Consider the following 20,513-nt stretch of genomic DNA (forward strand, 5'->3'; position numbering starts at 1 on the left):
GTGAGCACAATATTTGCTGTCATACTTATTTCACCTTTCCTTGTGGTGTTGAAGTGGGTGGGGCTTAATTGGATGTCGCATGCTTCTGTGCATCAATCAGGCTTTAGCAACACTTGTTTAGCATTCAAATTTGATCAAACCACACCCCCTGATTAACACTTTTTAAAAATTAAACTCTTTAAAAGGGTAGTTAAAGATATTTTTGTCATTTATTGCCACTTGTTTGATCATAAATATGTAATCTTATAAAGAAAATCTTAAATTGAGCCTTTAAGAATAAGTTTTATGATGCGACTAGCCATTGCTAACACTCCAATAGTGGTTGTTGCTCAAAACTTTCTTGTATGTTGAAATCCTCTAATGCTCTTCATTAAAATATCAAATTGATAACATTTCTGTCAAAATTTCAGTCCAACAATTTTGTGTCCTTTTCTTTCTTTCATGGTTAAATCTTTGAAATATGTTATTGAATGAAAAGGTATTGAAAACTTTAAAAACATGCACATTGCTCAATTTGGCTTCCTTTACTGATATGCATATTTTAAGCGTTTTTCCTGAGCTTCTGAATTTAATGTTTACCTTTTCGGTATGCTGTCATACGTAGTCTAAGTTGGTCGACTGCTCTTTGCATTGCTCCAAAAGCTTAGCTGAGTACTGAGACATTACACGTGACTTAGCTTAAGGAGTAGCAGCTTTATAAAACTCCGTCACAGTGTTTTCTGATATTAAAATCACTTTTTCCTGCCTGTCAAACACTATTTATGCAACTACCTTCGATCAAATGGACTTTTGCAGGTGTGCTTGCATGCCTTCGCCCATGTGTGTGTGTTACTTGTGTTTGTGTGAGAATGTGTGTATTGTGTGTTATCCAAAGGCCAGTTCTTTAATGTGTTTGCCTGCCTTCTGGCTCTGTGTTAAACCCCTGCATTGCAGCACTGCCAGTGGGATTTCAGCAGGCACGGCCCTTTTTTTTTTTTCTCTCTCTCTCTCTAACCCTCCATCCTCACAATAGAGAGATTAAATTTGGGCCAGATCCCTCCTGCGTGGAAAGCTCCTCGCACACATGCACGTCTTCCAGTGTTCATATGTTACGCTCCAGAGACCCAGGGCAGCTGAGAGCCCCCAAAAGTCTCCTGTAGCAACAGTCACGGAGAGCCACGTGTCTTGGAGACAGACACAGACAGAGAGAACCAAAGACTGAGAGAGAAAACGAAAACACGAGCTCCTCGGGGGCTCAGCAATTCAAGCGCTGTCTTAGAAGCTGCACGGTAATCTTGTTAAAGAATAGAAAGACTCTGTAGTTTGGTACTATGTGACTTTTCCAGTTGTTTGGACTACATGGTGCTCTTAATCAAACAAAGATCAGCTGGGGAATAAGAATAATCAGAGCATTCTTTGTGTTGGACAGGAGTGTGATTTCATCAGTTTGGAATATTAGACAAAAGCTTAATTTCAAACCTCTTTCTGTGGACTTGTTTTATTTCCGAGACATGTTGTCTGTTATGGACAGCGTCAATAGAAACGCCAGCCAGCACAGACAGCTGAAGAAGTGCTTTAGGTGTCATTTGTCAATAAAAATACTGAAAAAATATCAGCAGCTTCAACCTGGAGTTGTTGACAAAATGAAAAAAGATTTGAAGGGAATTTGTGGCAGAAATTTTGATACCACTGTTATTTTTGAGATGGTTTGCTAATGCACAACTAAATTTCAGGCATCAATCATTGTCAGTGAATGTCATGGCCCATCAGATGAGAAGATTGTGTAAATAAATTATGATGCAGCCTTAACGCCCCTGAAACCTTGGCATCTCTAAAATACCATAGATTTATGATAACTAAACAGCAATCAGTGTAATAAAATACATTTTTGGTATAACTAGTAAGTGTTAAAGCAGTTAACAACAGGGATTGACAGCGACCAGATTCTAATTCGATTCACTGAGATGTGCAAAAGAAAGTTAGAAATCCCTCATATTGAACAACCCAAATTTTTAGAACTTTACAAGAAAGTAGAGATTTTATGTGGGACTCTATTACATATAAAAAGAGGCTTGAGAAGCCTTTAAAGACCAAGCAGAAAAACTATGTAGGCTAGAATATACCACAGCAGGCTGAGAGCCAAAGCAATTTATCTGTTAGTTTGCCAGTTTCATATCACAACACAACCTTGTTCAGTGTATCTCCCAGGTCTATCAGTAAAGTAATGCAGTGTTTTCAGAGGCATGTTCCAGTGTGATAAACAAATTGTTCTTATTTAGGCCTACAAGCCCAAAGCTGACCTTCAGTGATTTGGATTGTCAATGTTCATTTTGATATGACTCCTCTGCCAGCACGGTTCACTCACGTGGGCATTTATGGAAACCAGAGAACAGAGTCATCATTAAATTCTGTTTCATTTTTCCTCTGCACAGTTTGGTCCCTTGGGGATGTAAATAGGTGGGGAATGATCCAATTATGTTCACCAAGAGGCAATTCCCTTTAACGTGATTGTATCTGAAAATCTGCACATCAGAGCCTGTCGCCTCTGTCAGCTTGCAAATTTATGATCTTTCAAGATTATTTTTCTTTTTTTGAGTGAAATTTGACCTTACATTTGTCCTCACAGCATTTCTGCGGTGAAAGTACAGTATTATATAAACATATAACATGCAACAACCTTTGGTTTAAGGTTTGTAATTCAAATAAGAGTGAATGTTTTTGTTTTCTGTTTTTTCTGATTTTGAATTCAGCTCTGTCATTTGGCCTTTCTATTTAAAACCACGAAAATGTCACTTACTCTTGGAGTGCCGCAGTGTGAAGCACTGCTTTTCTCTTCCCTGTCACTGCTGCCCCTCAGCTCGCTGCAAACAGCTCACTTTGACAGACTCACAGTGTTTCTATGAGGAGTGCTGGTATTTCACTGTGCAGGAACATAAAAGTGGCCCTAGTCTTAGTCTACACCCCTTCAAGTACCACAAAGTTATCCTTTGGTGTAGTGCCAATGTTTTTCATCAGCCATCTTGTCAACAAACACCTTCAGTGGGGTTTGTTAGCATTTAAAGGTCAGTGGCAGAAGGTACAGAAAACAATATAGATAGACAGACAGAAAGACACAGACATAGCAATGCATACATTAATCGTGCAATAATCACATGTATAAAACTCCTATGTTCTCATTGTTGAAGAGAAATCTGTCTGATAAAACATGATTTTCTTCAATTTAAGGGCACAGTTTTGTTTAAACTTTAATTTCCACAAGGCACACAGATTTTGTTGACATGCAGGCTCTACATGTGCACAAGAAAATGAGCAAGAAACAGGAGAAAACCACTCATGAGGAAGATTTGGTTGCAAAAGGTAACACAAGTTGTATGGAAGTATTTCGGCTACAGAACGGATGATGTTGACTGGAAACAGGTGCTGTGTCTGTGCAATTGTTGTGCACTACAGGCAGCAATGTGACAAATTTATTTGACCTTTTCATTAGCACCACAAAGCTCAGAGAGAAGTACAAAGCCAATCCGAATGGCATCCAAAGCAAAAAACTATTGTGCCTTATTGCCTTATTTCAGTATTGTCGCTTTTTGCATCATAGATTTTATAGCATCAACAGATCCAAATAATGAATTGATCCCCAGGGTGTTACTTCCTTAAATAGCTAACGCGATGGGAAAATGAGCAGTTTGGGTATGTTTACAAAAGTCGAATGCATGTGTCCATGAAATACACATAATTCATAGAAGGAAGCTCGGTTTTGGTGATGGCAGATTTAAATTGTATCAAGTGTTTTCCTTCACTGAAGTGCACAAAATGAAGTTGGTTATCTAACCCGGTGGATGTCTTTCGTGATACAATTACAATAAGGCAATTAAGTCCAGTGAGTCATGAAATTGATTGTTTTGCCAAAACGGGAGAAGAAAATTGGGCCACAAATAGAGTATCCTCAAAGGTTTGAGAGCACAGATGGAATTTGACTGACGGTGAAAGTTTGTTAATGCTCTTGTCAGCAAATTGTAATTTGCAAGAACATTTAAGGGCACAGAGAATCTTAGATTGGATTGTTGTGCCTTAAAGGAATTTTCTGACAGTTGGAGATAAGCACTTATTTGCTCTCTTGCTGAGAGTTAGATAAGAAGATTGATATGAGTGTTATGTCTGTATGCTAAATATGAAGCTACAGACTGGCCTGGATTAGCAAATAATCTGTACTCTCTGTGCATATTTACAAAAATGAAAAAAGCATTCCCCTTCAGACTCACTTGCTAATTAGTGAGTTTTAAATTTAGATTTTGTCACTTTATGCTAAGCTAAGCTAACTGACTGCTGTCTCTAGCTTTTTATTTAATGCACAGATGTGAAAATTCTGTTGATCTTCTTATCTGACTCTCCGCAAGAAAGTAAGGAGGTTATTATTTTTTAAGTAATGAAATTCTCCATCATGCCATGTTTTCCTGACTGAAATTAGTCAAGTTAATATTAAATCCAATTGCTTGCTATAAAAACAAACCTTTTTTAGCAGTACCAAAAGTGATTTTGCTCTGAAATTGTATAAATCATGCATTAAAAGATTGGCAGATATGTTACTTGGGTTACAATCTATTTGTCTTTCCTGTGGTGGTGATCATTTGTCAGCATTTCTTTGTTGTTTTCGTCAATGAAATGACTCAATATGCCAAAATATAAATGTTTGATGAATTCATTTTTATATAAAAAAAAAAACACAATATTGCAGAAATCTTTGGAGGTAAAGGCTGAGAGACCAAATCAATATTATTTTAAGAGTCTGCTGTGATCTCTATAGACTCTGCTGACTCACATTTAGGCTCCATGTTTTTCAAATAAACATTCATTAGGGGGCTAATTCAATAACTGGTGAGCAGTAGTGTGCAACGGATAGCTGTCAGTGATAATTCATTTGACCTGCGGCTCTGTGGATGAAAACCGATTCAGGCATATATCAACTTGTTTGTGCAAGGGGAGGACAGATATCAATATTCTTTTCTTGGCACAAAATGATATTTGCTATAGGAAGGTTCTGTAGTGTGCAGTTCAGGAATGCTAATAATGCTGGATGTTCATGGGGTGTGATGTAACGGCATGGATTATCTTGAAATGATACACACCAGTTTAAATCCTACATTTCAGTCCAGAGAGGATTAAGCTTCAGTACAAGTTTGAAATCGACTTCACAATTTGCCAAATTTATCTTAATTTTCAGTTAAATATGTGAGCAAGGTAGCTTGTAGTAAGTATTGTATAGATGTTTCTTTGACTCAGAGAGTAAACCTTCACATTGTCTTTCTCTTACAGGATTTCTGACTGACAACTCTCTCACTGTGATTACTCCAGCCGCTTTTCAAGATTCAAGATTTTGGCTGTAAGTATCTCACCAGTAAAGATGCTATGTGGTTGACTATACGAGTCGAGGCGCAGAGAGATTTCTGTTAATGTAAAGGTTGTAAGATAGAGAACGAAGGGAGAAGGGGGAGGAGAAGATTCTCCACTTCATCAGAGCGGTCCACAATCATTGCTGTGACTGTTCTTTTTAAGCGGAGACAGATCACTGCACATTGTTCCATCCCTCCATCCTCTGCAGCTCCCCTCTCAGATATAACATCCATTCCTAGTCATTTCAGAAATCCAGCTTGCCTCTGTGCCCTTACTGTCTACTGAAGGCATGACCCAGATGGTAGGCTGTCCGTGGCTGGATGCTTTTCTGAAACTGTCCAGTAATATAACACTCTGATGAGCTATGGGGTGAAGCAATAGTTGACCTATAAAGAAAATCATGCAGATTATTTATAGGGTAGAAATTAAAGAGTTTTTTTTTTTTTTTTTTTTTTTTTTTATGCCACATGCAGTTATTTCAGAAGGATGTTTTGGGGCACAATCCAAAATTGAAATCAGTACATTACTGCAGAGTATGTAAATAGATTCAAGCCCCGTGTCATCACATGTTTTGGACTCCACTAGATGTCAGCATGAAACGTTGTGTGTTGGGTTTTCCCCGCTCTCCCGTCTGTTCTTAGAAAAGCTTTGCATGTGCCGGGGAGGAGGGAGCCCACTGCAGTGTGTAGTGAGCAGGAAAGGCGTGGTGAAGATGAAGGTGCAGCCCACTGTGAACAAGCATGATTTACTGTAGGATTTGCCCTTTGTGCGCCAGTCTCCAGCACACCCTGCACACTCCAGCACTCCAGCTGATTAATCAGAGTCATTTCCATGAGTGATGGAAGCTCCAGTGCTGCAGGGGCTAGAGAAAGCTAATAAAGCCCAGTGGACAACAGCCACGCCTGGAAGGACAGTTACTGGCTGCTGCTTTTACACTGGCTGCTGCCCATCTGCCGTTATTCAGCCCTCACTGCCCCGTGTCAGCTTCATTGTTATTAACATTGATCAGCTCAACATCAACTGAATGAGAATTCATACCCCGGGGACTGGTGCTACACAATTAGTTGTGTGAATATCCATCAGCATTAGTCAGCTGGAGCTTTCACTAAATGTGTAATGATACTTTATACATGTATACATGATGTATTTTATGGCAAACCTGCAAGCAAGCAGTTGCTTACTTATACAATCAGCAGACACGCCAACGTCTGAAGGACATGTCTGGATATTTATGTGCTAGTTGTTTCAAAATGTTGTTGCTAGCCACCTGTGTGTGGTTTGGTTCTGAACTTGTAGCATACAATTGTTTTCAAGAGCCCTGTTCCCCAAAACAGGTGCTCGCTGTGGGTGAAAATGGGACTATGATTAATACATTTCACATAAAACAGTACTAACCTCACACAATGAGCTAAGATATGCTAAAAGGCTCCATTAAGGTGAGGAGACAAACAACAGTTATGTAATCTATTGGTAATATAAAAAATATTGATAATAGCTTATAAATGCTTTAAATTTTGTTTCATCTGAAAAAATACTCCGCAATTATTGCACTCTCAATTTTGTGAACTCATCTGTTGATAAAACAACTAAATATGTGTATTGATTTATGCAAATGTTTAAACTGCAGCTGCTGAAACAGACTCAAAATGTGTCATTTAGTCCTAAATGATATTTTCACCTGCTGTGTATGCACCTACAGGAGCACACATGACACTTTCTTTACAGCAGGCATATTATGGAAACATGGCTCCAGCAATGAGATTTCCCTCGCACTCTGCCAGATCTAAAATGAGCCAACACAATGAAGCGCAAAGTATTGCATTGTTGCACCTCCTCACATCTGCAGCACCGCATCCCAGCACAGATATAGAACCAGATCTAATCCTTGACTGCCAGCCACAGCATAGAATATTTACCACACAAACATGATGGCTACAGTCGCTAAAGAGATTTGGAGATGCAGCAGCAGCGACCATATTTCACCACTTCACATTTAACGCATTCACAGACATAAATCTTAAGACTACCCTTGATAAGAAGAAACACTAGATGCTGTCATATGTGTTTTTTCTTTCTACTTACCTCTTTTCCTGTTGAGGTTCTTTGGTGGCCCCTAAGGACACAATTAAGACAACAGAATAAGCACAAACATTAAAGAGAAACACACTCCAAATCCAAGAAATACTAAACACGTGCAAATAGGGAAAGCACGTGCAGAAATAAAAATGTGACACCAGATGTGCCCCACGACATTATAGGGAGTGGTGGGCTTAATTTGGATAAACGAACACGAATAGGCAAGTATGAATGGTAAGACAACACCCAATGGCCATGCAAAGATATCTGTAAAGTTGCTACTTAGCCAAATTAAGCCCATCACTTCCACTAATGTTGACTCTTGTATGTGCTTGTGTTTAAGAGCCACTGTATTGTCTCTGAAATACAACCATGTGATATTAAAGCTGGAGTGCAGGACCTGTTATATTCAACCCCTTTCAAAATAAATATGCACATTGCTGAGTAGAATGCAAGTAAATCTATGAATGTATTTCGCTGTATACTAGAGTTTTAATCTGGTGTCTGTGGTGACATTGACACAGTGGCACACCAGCAGAGATGCATTTACGCCAACCAGCAATGACTGGTTCGCCTGAGCAGAGAAATGGAGGAATCGTAGCAGTGGAGATGAAGTAGGTTACAGCAACTTGAGATATGCAGTGGAGTCAAGGAAGAAGCGTTTCTGATGCTCCGGATATAAAGGGAACTTGCCATTCAAAGGAAGGATTACCTTTTAAAGAACAAATCCTGCAGGCATGCACCGTGTCCCAAAAGTTTGTTCTCCCCTGAAAACCAAAGCTCAAAGACTTCATATACAATATAAGCAATTAATCAATAACCAGTATTTCCCCCTTTTACTTTGATCACAGCAGTCAGTCTTTCAGGCATGGAATGTATGAGGTTCTTGAGTGTGGATGGTTCTATCTTCCCCTACTTCCACACTGCCCTAGAATTGGCGTTTAATAAAATGTGTAAACTTGCAGTAATTAAATCAGCTGAAATAAAACATTTTATCATGATTTTATCAGCTACATCATCCAGTCCTAGTGGTACATGTGGCTTTGTAGAGGAAGCAGGGTAGTGCATTGCAATGGCTTCCTATTGTGCCTAAGCTCATGTTTTAAAGTCATGCTCAGCTTTCATGGCTGTAAGCTCCATGCAGTTAGTCTCCACAACACGCACGCCTTATTAAATATATATTCTAAGTTGCACTGAATCTCTCTGGAGACTTGGCCTGTTTAGTTCAAAGAAAGGTCTGACGGATTTTTTTTCTTTCTTTTTATTCACTGAAATTATGCAGCTGATTACTAGATTATGAGTGTGTACAGAATCGTCAAGCAGCATAAAACTATGATGAGAACATTCGTACGAGTCATCTGTCGCTACAAATCAGTATCCTTCTGTGTTTCATGTCTCTTGGGAAAGTTGCCAGTGTTGTTCACTATAGGTTTACCCAGCATGCTATGAATCCTGGTTGGATCAATATCCTGTTCCCACTCAGACACTGAATCACACCTCCCTGTGTTTCAGGGCACTGGGCTGTAAGACATTCCTTACAATGTGGAAAAGAGTGCACAAAGGAATACAAGGGTGGCTAAATTTCGTAGATTCAACGGCAAGACCTAAATGTCACTGGATTTTTCCTACAGAGGGAATAGAAACTATTGAGCTGTTGAGTCCAAATTGCAGTGGAAGGCTGCCATTTTACTTTCACCCTACACAAAACAATATGGAGGTGGGGAGCTGCAGAAGAGCTGAAGCAGCCACCCTCTGGGTTTTATTGTGTCTCTGTGATCTTACAGGCAATATTCTGTATTTCCTGCTAGCATATCCTGTGAAAAATATCGTAATCCTTCAAACAAGGTGCGTCAATTTCGCTGAAGCTTTCTATCTCGTATTCCTGAAATTTATTGTGGTCCAGAAACTATTAAAAACACATCAGTGAGCCACATTGAGTGGCTAGCACCAAATCAATCAGATGTATTAACTTTAATTAATGCTTGTAGAAAACTTTACTACCTTGCTGGTTAATAAATTACTTTATTGAGTTATTACTAATGAAATGACTCACTCTTTAAAAAACATGGTAATTAAAACTGTATATTTGTGAGCTGTTTTTAAAGTTGTAGGAATAAATGGGCTTTTTGTTAAGTGAGAATTTAAGTCAGTAATTATTTTAAGACAGACTGACACATTGTTGGCTTTGATGGTATTAACAGATATTTAAAATAACACCGACGTTATCTGTTAGCGCTTGAACACTTTAAAACCTAAAAATGCTAAGTGAAAGCATAAAGAGTATATCAAGTTGTAAAGGGAAGTGCTGTGCTCATTTTTCTTCATGAGAATATCACTGGGATAGCTTCATCTCACCTCTAATTGCTAGATCGCTTTTAGTTCAACATCAGAAACCATACTGTACATTACTACCTTGACCCTTAACACTGAGAAATGGTATTGCTACAGACAGGAAACAAATTGCATTCCTCTCCAGTTGTATACTTTGAAATTACAAAAAAGCCATCTCCCTCTTTTCTCTACCTTCCATTTTTACTGATTGAGACGTTATTGATTTTTGGTTCAAGTGCTCATTGCTGGCCAATAAGGTGGGTGATTCACTTAGGGGACGAAGATAATTCTCTGTGACACGCAGCAATACCCCAAGGGCTCCAAACTGTCTGGTTCACCGTTGGTGCTAAGCGAAAGCATGCGTCACATCTTGTCATTAACACGCAGATTTACACAATAATACACCGACTGTATGGGGAAAAAGTAGTGTGAGCTAAGGGGTCTGTGTGGCATCATGACAATTTCACAGTATTTACACTCTGGAAAAATCCTTTCTATCAAGCTTCAGAAGCTTATATAAAGCAATGTGACAAGGTGGGTGAAAATTTGTTGGTCATCAAAAGGTTTATATACATCATATATGCTTATGTAAGCCATACAGGATATATATATATATATATATGATTTTAATATGCAAATATTGCAGATTACAATCCTCCTTGATGACAGAAATCCAAAGACATAAATCAGATATATAGACAGACATGGCAGGGGAGCCAAAGTAACAAACTACTGCTGCAGTAAGCACAAAGCAAACCACAGGCTTCTTGTTTGTCTTTGTCCCGTTATCTAGAGGTGTCATCTCTAGTATGTCTTTGTCTCCTTTTTGCCTCTGTACATCCCCCTTATTCTCCACACAACTGCAGCCTCGTAAGCTCAGGAACATGTCTGAACCCAGCGGAGTCCCCCAGCAGCAGTACTGCCTGAATGAGGGTGTGGGTGCCGGGCGAACAGCAGAGCGTATGGACGCTTTTGGATTGCCCTCATGCATTGGGGGCACAGATTGCTGCATACAGCACCTTGTGAGCAGCATCACAAATCAGCCGTCCGAGCAGTGAGTGCAGGAGCAGAGGGAGAGATGGAAGATGGAGAGAAAGCAAGAGTATGGGAGAGGTGAAAGGAGGGAGGGGGGGTTCCTTTCAGCGAAAGAGATAGAAAGAGTGGAGAGAGGGAGAGGAGGAGGGGATTGTGAGGAACAGAGGTGGGGGTAGTCACAGAGAGAATGACTGAGAGAGAGTGTGTGTGTGCATAGGAGAACAAGTATTGCTGCAGTGGAAACAGTGCGAGGAGGACTGCAGTTTCTGGTGCTGATGGGAGAGCGGTCGAGAGACGTTATTAAGGCACTGTAACATTAACCCTAAGTGCCTATTTGGTGAATGGGTTTGCCTGTTGTGAAGAACAGGATTACGGAATTACGGTAGTGCTGGTAAGGGTGTATTTCAACTCTCCACTCAGCGTTGCTCGAACACTTCCTTTGAGGAATCTGGAATAGAGTTATTGGCTGGTGGTTGCTGCTGTAGTGAAGGATTATTTTTTCCTGCTGCTGCATCTGACTTAGCGTTTCTGTTTTTTAGTGAATTTACCATAATGCAGGTGTTGTGTGCATGTTACTTTTGGTGCATGTGGTCCTAACTTTACTCCAAGCTAATTCATAAGCCTTGTGAAGGAAATACTAAGCATCCTTTGAGTCCTGATCTGCCCCAGGACCTAGTTATGGTATGCACCTTCATGCAATTTGTGTGCAATCTGTTATGATTCCACATCAGGGACTGTTGTGAGAATTTCTAGACAGAGGGGTACAGCTCCGGATCTAGATTATTCTCATTGATCATGCCTCATTTAGCTTTCCTTGTGGGTGTAGTACCTCTTTCCTGGAGAGTGTCCAGGAGGCTGCCCTGCTGACAGATGCTCTGCTTACCCCTTTAGTTCCACCGGCATCTCTCACAACCTCCCTGAACACTGAGAAACAGCCAAGTGGTGCCAAAAACAGCCATTAGGCTAAAAATATCTCAGGTCTATTGTATTTTATCTGTAACGTAACAAAACAGACACGAGCCCCGGTGCTTCTTTGTCTTTTGGGACTGAGTAGTTAGACAAAAAAAGAGGCTGACAGTTGTGCTGAGGAGTATAGAGAGAGGGGTGGGGATTTCATAAAGTGCTGCAGGATGCTCTTTTTTCTGCTGTCTCTCATGGGACATATAGCACAGGCTGCACCGAGGCGACAGTACCAAGGACAAAACCTATCTTGAAATGCTTGTTCTTAGTGCCTAATGCTGATACTTGCAATTCTGCATTGGGCCTGTCGTTAGCACCACAGAGTATTTATCAAATTAAGTTTCATTCAGATTCATCATCACAAACTCACTATAAATAGTTGCAGTACTAGAGAGAGAGGCTGAGGTTTTTAGTCCAGCGTGAACCATCAGTTTCAAAGCAAATTCAAATGTAACAGTTTTTACATAATGCTCAAAGAGAATTATTTATCCTTCTGTCTTCACAGGGCATTGCGTCCTGAGGTAACATCTAGAAATACAAACCAGGTTTATTCTCTCCCCAGGGAATCTGGTGTAATTGTCACAGTAAGTCAATGGCTTGACTTTAGAGTGGTCACATGATCACTCAGGTTTCAGAAGTATAGTAAACAAACGCATTGTGGAGGATGTGAGGGATCATATTGTATGCACATGCAGACTGGTATGTACTGTGTCTGTACATATGTTTATTTCTCCAATATCCAGAGTGCAGGATATTGTTTGATACTGAACATGCTCTGAAGGTTCTTTTTTGTTAGGCTCTAAAACATTCAGGCAGGCTCATTAAGTCCGTACCTCAGGCAGCCGCTCCCAGTATCTGCCACACCAAGAAATAGTCTCCGAGTCTCTCATACATAACCAGAAAAATGAGAGGAAGCTTTGAAGTTCACCAATCTTATTTCTTTTTTTCCTGTTGGCTCCCTCCAAGAAAGCAGCTGGTACCCAAATGCGGGAACCGCTCAAAGATGAAAGAGAAAGAAAGGGGGTTTTATTCTAACTGTGCAGCTTGCATCCCATCCCACAGTAGAGTGGATGTGCCTTTTACACTCATAGCATTGTTGTTTTCCAAGTTCTTGGTAGTTCATTCAGTTGAAATATTCCCTCTAAGCTCTTATATTAAAGTATTTGCATGCAGAAAGATGTTTAGAAGCCAGTCGTGGTGGACTCGAAGAATGAGTCAGTGGTTTTTGCTCTGACACATTAACACAACTAGCACTGTGATTGCTCAGCTACTGTCAGCTTCTCACTCCAGGTGAGGGCTGAGCCTCCTCAGTCTTGGCCCCAGCCCATGTGAGGTGTGTGTTGCTGGCAGACGATGGTAGAGAGCTTCAGTGTTAAACGGTCAGATGCTGTCACTAGTTGCAGCATCCTGCTGTGCTGACGGGGCAATTTCACCTCTATTTAATCTTTACAGGGAGAGAAACATACATGCCAGTTGTTGTTGTGAGATTCCTGCCAGCTTTTTGTAATGTTGGAGGAGAGGATTTGTGATGGTCGGAGAGCATCACACAGAGCAGGGAAACATTTTTCTGTAGAGAATGAGCAAAATATTTTCAGTACGTTTGATCATACTGGAAATGTTTTGTGTGCGTGTTCCTACCATGTTACTGCAAACATGAGCGTTTACACTGAGATTAGCTGCGTGGAAAGTTTCAGACATATATAAATCGATTAGCTTGGCTTTTTGGAGAATACAGCTCTGGTAGAGATATGAAATTACAAACAGTAACCTTAGCTTAGCATCAAGAACAGAAACAGGAGACATGCCACCCATCAGAACTTTTAAAGAGGTGCTTTTAGATCTGGTTTCTGGTCTTTATTTGCCCTGTTTCCAATCTTTGTGCTAATCTAAGTAGCTCTGCCACTACTACTCACTTATTTTTTATTATCTAATCAGTTGCTAATTATTTTCTTGTACTTTTTTATTTGTTTTGCTAACCAAAAAATTGCCAGAGTCGACATTGACATCCCTCTTCTTTTGTTTGACCATAAGTGCAAAGCTGAAACGTGTTTAATTTACTATTATGTATAATGAAGCAACTCCGAATACATGAGCAATCAATAAGCATTGGTATTTTTGCTTTAAAATACCTAAGACTTTGATTGACTGTAGCTTCATAACTCCAAATAGTTGCAGCTCTGAAGTTCTGCTGCAATCTGGTTGCTCACCATACATACATGACCAATGGTGTCATTGCATTTTATGTATATGTAACCCTGAAACAGAAAGAAAATACGGGTATTTCCCAAGATGGCACGCTACTAGTTCAGTGCAGTCATAATTGAAGTTGAAAGCAAATCTTGCATTGTAGTCTCCTTCTTCACATATTCCCCCCTTTTAGAACAAAATGCCTCTCTGCAGTGCTGCAGAAGCCCTCTGCTCTGTCACATTTCCTCTACACAGCCTTACATGCAGATTGGGTCACTGTCTCTGTGACAGAATGATTAATCGGCCTATCAGGGGACAGGGAAAGGGGCTGTGCTGAGGGGGAGAGGGAGGATGTATGGCAACTGGCTGTAAATGATCCCTTCAGCTCCTCGCTAGGCATTCAAACCCCGGCACCTCCCACCTTCGTTTCAAGGATCCCTCCTGATAATAGCTGAGTCACATTCAGCTGCAGGTGAGAATAAGCATTGTTTTATCTGCACAAGCAGGTTTGTAAATGAGCCTCCCTGGACTGCCCTTTGGGTCAGCGCACAATGAGATATAAGAAGGAGAGGCTTTTCTCTAATTCTCTTTAGCTGGATGATGTGCAGCGCACCTTTTTGACATCCTTATCTCAGTGGCTGCCCTCAGATCAGCAGTGACACCAGCAGGATTTCCTGATGCTCCTGCGTTTTTAGTGTAATTGCCCTTTTGACAGCTCTGACTGATGTCCAGTTTTTACTTGTGGTTGCTTGTATTGTTTGTGTTTGCATTCAGAGCATTTTGCAGCCCTGCGGCTAAACAGGGGATCTGGTGCCTCAGTAAATGCCGTCCTGGATGGTTGCATAAGCAGTTTTAGTGACTGTGTTGCAGATCACTTGCTGACTGAGTGTGTAAATGTCATTCACTTTGTTGATTGTTGGTGCAGAGAAATGTTTATTGCCACAATCTCGGCCTAAAAATAACACATTTTATCAGTTCACCTTAAGAAAAAACTTTGTAAATCACACATTAAGCCTTTAAAATTCTAAAATTCCATTAGCTGTTGATTACTTTGTATTGCATTAGACTATATGTGCCAAATTAACCTTAGCGAGGGAACATATGCATCTTAAAAGAAAGCTGGACAGCAGCGTTTTGCGTAACACTGAAGTCATAGCCTTGTTAGTCGACTTTAATGTTTTAATCACTGCTAAGTAAAATTATGCCCCCTGACAGATGCTTGGCGCAACCTCATCGATTTCTTGTGGCCAGAGATTCGAAGCCTCTTGGTCAAGAATTTTAGAATCTGGCTCTGTCGCTGTGGGGTTTTTTTGGGCTGTGTTTTTGGATTTGCCAGAGCTTTTGTCAGTCTCTTGGCTCTCTACCATGAAATGACAAAGGAGGGAGTGCTTTGCAACTACAGAAGGCTACCTTGCAGAAATCTGTCTCTGCCACACAGTTAGCATTTGTTTGACTGTGCATGCCAGCTGAAATCTGTTCTGTTAACTTTTGGTGTGCAAGTGATGAACAATTCAAGGCTTTATAAGGTATCTTTATGCAACTTTGCTCAAAATCAGCAAAAAAGAGAAGTAACAAACATAGAAAAGTGTGAATCCAATGGTATCTCTCAGTATTTAGATTCATATTGAAGTTAAGATGGAGCATTTCCTAAAAGTTTTATAAACAATGAGCTCATTCACAATACACTAGCATAAATTACATTTGCCACAGTTCTATTATTGTAATGATTATTTTCTGCCTAAATAATTGAATATACTCTTAGGTTTGGCTCAGGCCAAGTTCCACACAGTGTTTCATCCTTCGGTGGTAAATAACAAGCAATGCAGCCATCAGTATCCTCCCTATAATCCTATTAAAACTTGGCCAAAAATGAGACCATTATGACTACAGGAGCCCCAAGTCCATTTCAGCAGGGGTGAATTACCATAGAGTTGCAAGAGGTCAAGAACAAAGCTGCACATTATCTCTAATTGAAAGTACCATCTCAGCTCAGTTTTCTGACTACAGTCTGATGAATCTAATAAAATACTATGCCCCTTGTTCTCTAAGTGTTCCAGTACACATTTTCAGCTAAAATCAAGTCCAGGCAGATCAGGGGTCAGCTGTGACTCAGTGCTCGCTGAGCCAATATTCTCTTCTTCCAGTTTCTTCAAGTGTGTTTATCATGAATTCGAGATACGTGCGATGCCTTTGAACAATTACCCTTTAAATGATATCCTCAATATCTTATGCAACTTGGCTCATACCTAAAATAGCTCATTGGGATTCAGATGAAAAGAGTCAGTCAGCATGAAAAGCATAAATACAAATTTAGAGCACATTCACACCAACAACTTTTCAGAGAGAGATAATCTGTGAAAGGAATACCACTTTGCACAGAGGTTGCTATGGCCTAAATCACAAATTATGAAACTGAGAGTCTCTCTAGTATGTAAATCCTTGCAAGTTTCTAACTTCTTTTATTTTTTTTTCTTTTTAAAATAATCTGACCCATCGTGCTGTAGTAATCATATTAGTACGACTTAGAGGTAATGAAGCTGCACAGGATGCGCAGCTAGTTCAGCTGGAGGCCAAACACTCCACCCACCCACACATAACCCATAATGTCACAGATGGCAGGGGCCTCAGTGGGAGCTGAATCATTTCATTGGGGTCACATTATTCACTTTGCTTTGTATCTTTGAGGACCCTGGTCCTGGTCTTGAAGTGGCCTGCGACTGCCGAACAGCCGTCACTGTTGTTTCTCTTTGAACACAGCAACCTTTTCACAGCGCCTAATATTCGATACTTAATTTGCCGCCCCACTGCTTCTGACTGTTGCCCCGAGCTGCAGTCATGTGACCTTGTGACCAGTTTACTTTCCATTTACAGAAGCCATTTTGAAAGTGAATATTAAGACATTTGCAGGTTTTGATTGATGTGCTACATTTAATAATAAACCTGGATTTAAAAAAAAAAAAAAAAAAAAGATTTTAACATACATACATATAGATCATCCACTAGCAGACAGCTGTGTGAGCTGCTCTGGAGGCGAGTTGTCAGCACCGCTGGAAAACAAACTTGGCCGCCTGGCTGTAGATTGTTAATTAATTGCTGCTCAGGGTACTTGTTGTTGTGCACTGAAACAGCTGCATGACTTAAGCTCACTCTCCTTAGGTTGTTTTCTCCTGAATCTGACCTGGGTGTTAATAAGCCCTCGATAAAACACAACCCCCACACGTGGCTTATCAGCAGCCTGGGGTTTCTCGTCACAGGAGAGGATGACACACTATGCGGTCAGTGTCACCACACGCATGATGTCAGATATGGAAACAGCATTTCTTAGTCATGTGTTTATATGTTAGAGTTGAATTTGACAGGTGGGGGTAATTAGGTGAGAGCCATCAGCTCTGAGGCCTGTCTGAGTGATTCATATTTGCCCTATAATGAAGATGAAGACAAATTATGATGCGATTACTGTGCTTGAGTATTTTTGAAATATTAGTGATCTTTTTTATTGCAAAAAACTCCTACTTTCCTGCACAAAACATATGCAGTTCATCCTCTTCAATTTCCTGCAGGACCAATACCATAGCTTAGGGGTAAAGATGTCAACCATGGAGAGTAACATCTCTGGTTTGAGTCTAGATGAGTCTTATCCTCCCTCATCCCATCTCTCCACTGTCTGTAATAAAGGCAATATGCTAGTATAGACACAAATCAAGGTAAAAGTCGTAGTTTTTATATATTTCCATACAACTAATCATTAAGGAGAAGGTTAAGATAAAAAGAGACAAAATTTAGGAAGAGGGTTTGGGCATTTCGGAAGACAGTTTTATTACTATGATGAAGAAAGTGTCAAAACAAATGTAACTGATTCAGGGAACAGTTTTTTTCTGATTTTGATTCTGATTGTATAAATTCAGGATTTTTTTCAGGTGACTTCAATCTGTAAGAGAAGCTTACTAAGCAATCTGTGTTTATTCTACTACACAACACAAGTCCTTCATCCATTTGAAAGACTGGATGTGTCTGTAAGACAAAATCTGTTCTATTCTTTTGTAATGAAAGAAGCATAGCACACAGTCTTTCCAGTTTTGACTGATTTCAAGAGTAGTGAGTTTTATAGTAATCAAAGCCATCTGCCTTCACCTTAACTTATAGCATGTTCCAGCTGGTAGAGGTAAAAAGATACATTTAACCTTTATGTACCACAGATCATTTTCAATAAGAGCAGTGTTAGTATGTGGGGTTTCTCTGCACAGTTTGTTTGCACAGCAAAGATAAAAGTGCTTGATCCCCATCCAGCTCAGAGCAGTGTGTTTAGTGATTAGGGCCAGATGATGCCCATAGCTGCGCTGCTTTGGGCCGTGCAGCCAAGCCATTTTGTTTTAACTAATTCTGGTGACTCAAACTCTAACGAAATGAGACTCGCATTGAGAGATGGAGCTCAAAACTCCCACAGACCTCGGTAATCAAGTATTATATGACATGCATATTGGATAAGAAGCCTATTTTTAACTTTAATTCTTCCATGGAAGGTTTTCCTGAGCTGCGACGCTCCTATTTCAGCAACACCCCTCTCCATGCTCAGACAGTAAGCATTTACCACTTGGAAGCTGCCCAGAACAACCGCAGTCTAATGTATTGGTCATTGTACAGTTCTGCTGGAGCAGATGGAGGTTTGGAGTCTTGCTCAAGGGCATGTCACTGGCAGTTTTAAGCAAAGGGGAAAGGGATGATACTGCTACTGTTACTTTTCTTCAGAACTGAATCTGTTGGCACAGGGATTGATTTGGCGGCTTCCCAGTCTACATCTCCCTTTTCTTACCCTGAGGGTAAAATTAACTAAACTAACAAGCTCCATACAAGAGTGGAGACTGTTGTGTTTATGTATTGTATGTTTATGAGAGAAGTGTAGATCCATCTGATTATCATAAGCAACATGGCTTAGGGACTGCAGTGTCACTTGGTACAGACTTAAGTATCAGATTTCATCCTCCCTAAAGGATGAATACAAATGACTGTGTTGATCCCTTGATTTTTCCTCAAACACCACCAGTAGGCAAACATTTACGCTTTCTAGCATAACATCTACTAAGCACAGAATATTGTACAGATATTCATGATTCAAAATGATGTATTGTAATGATGACTTTGGTAATTTCCTGACTTTTCCTCTTGTATCATGAGAGATTCATGTTTGAGGTTCTGTGTAAAATGTAGCCACAATCTTTAGATCAAGATTAATCATAATAACTGTGGTGACTTTGCCATTTACTCAAAAGGTAATTTTTTTCCATGATTTACTACTAAATACATGCAATGCTAGTCTCATCCCCATCACCCTGAATTGTACTTTGTATTTAGTGCATATTAGCAGATGTTTGCATCTGAACCAGGATTGTAAACCCAGTAAACACTACAGCTGGTCAACAATAGCATGCTAGCCTTTGGTACAGCTTTGTGGAGCTGCAAGCATGGCTGTATACTTGCAGTCTTTTAAGAAATTTTGTCTCATTTCACTTGGAGATTTCAGGATATTGTCATCTGAGATGCCAGCTAATTCAGGAGACCCTCCTACGGGTTGCATTTAGAGCCGAAGAAACAAATGACCTGTATGAAGACTTGTTTAGTGACCTGCTTGTGATTAGAAAATCCTGTATATTTTTGCAGTCTCAGTTAACACTTTCTCACAAGTCTTGTTGAAAGACATGAGCTGGAGAGCTCAGACAGCATTCTTCACAACAGAAGTGGTTTTTGTTGCAGATTGTCTTTGAGCAGTGAGAGCCGTGAAACAGGACTAATGGCTGTTGTAAAACAAAGTGTGTGTCCTCTCCGTCCGTCCTCACTGTTGCCATCACAGTGGAGGAGATAAAATGCTCGAGCACATATCCATGAATGTTAATTTAATTGGTCTGGCTTGGCCCGATGTGAGGGACAAACAGGATAAAATGGACATAAATCTCAGACGTAAGTGGATGCCTTTAACATTGTCACTATACCCACAGTAATGTATAAAACACAGTGCAGACAGTGAGGCTTGTGATTGCTACTTTATTGAACAACCCACTCATTTTTAAAAGTGTGATGGGTGAAAGCATTTCTGAGTAATTTTCTCAATTTTCCCAATAACTACAACGACGTCTGCGGTTCATTTTCCATCGCAGTATATTATCACAAGATGTCGGTAACATCTCCTACATAACAGCAGCAGCAAGTTATTTTAGCGTCATATATTTTAAGATGTACAAACTGGTCCTGGCCCTTGAATAATATAAGCTCATCCTTCCTGCTGTCAGCCTCAATTTGAATAATTTATATGCAGCAATAAATAGAAGCAGAATCTCTGGCACCAACTTGGAGAATTGGCACTTGAGAAACAGGAAATTCCCCCTTTTTTCCCCACATCACCTTGACTTTAATAAAATCAACAGCAGAAGTCCTCTCTTGTTATGCTTGTCATCTTTCTCTGTTTTCTGAATCGAGGTCTCGCCCGATCACTCATCACTGTGTCGACAGGCTGCTTTCAGCTGCACTTGTCACACTGTGATTTCTGGAACCGATAAGAGCTCTGA

At 40.1% G+C, this 20,513-nt stretch overlaps 1 protein-coding gene across 5 annotated transcripts in view; it reads left to right on the forward strand.

Annotated features, from left to right (window-relative positions):
- Nucleotides 1-20,513, forward strand: part of LOC111572069 (synaptotagmin-2-like) — a 65,360-nt gene that overhangs the window by 24,814 nt on the left and 20,033 nt on the right. For 4 of the 5 annotated variants that reach the window (XM_035950646.2, XM_023275561.3, XM_023275559.3 and 1 more), the window contains one exon: nt 5,290-5,356. The gene's annotated coding sequence lies outside the window, so the exon portion shown is untranslated. Of the gene's footprint in view, nt 1-5,289; nt 5,357-11,034; nt 11,201-20,513 lie in introns of those variants that run through there. The other variant, XM_023275562.3, reaches the window with a different exon arrangement.

Source organism: Amphiprion ocellaris, chromosome 8, assembly GCF_022539595.1.
Source record: "Amphiprion ocellaris isolate individual 3 ecotype Okinawa chromosome 8, ASM2253959v1, whole genome shotgun sequence".
NCBI lineage: Eukaryota > Metazoa > Chordata > Actinopteri > Pomacentridae > Amphiprion > Amphiprion ocellaris.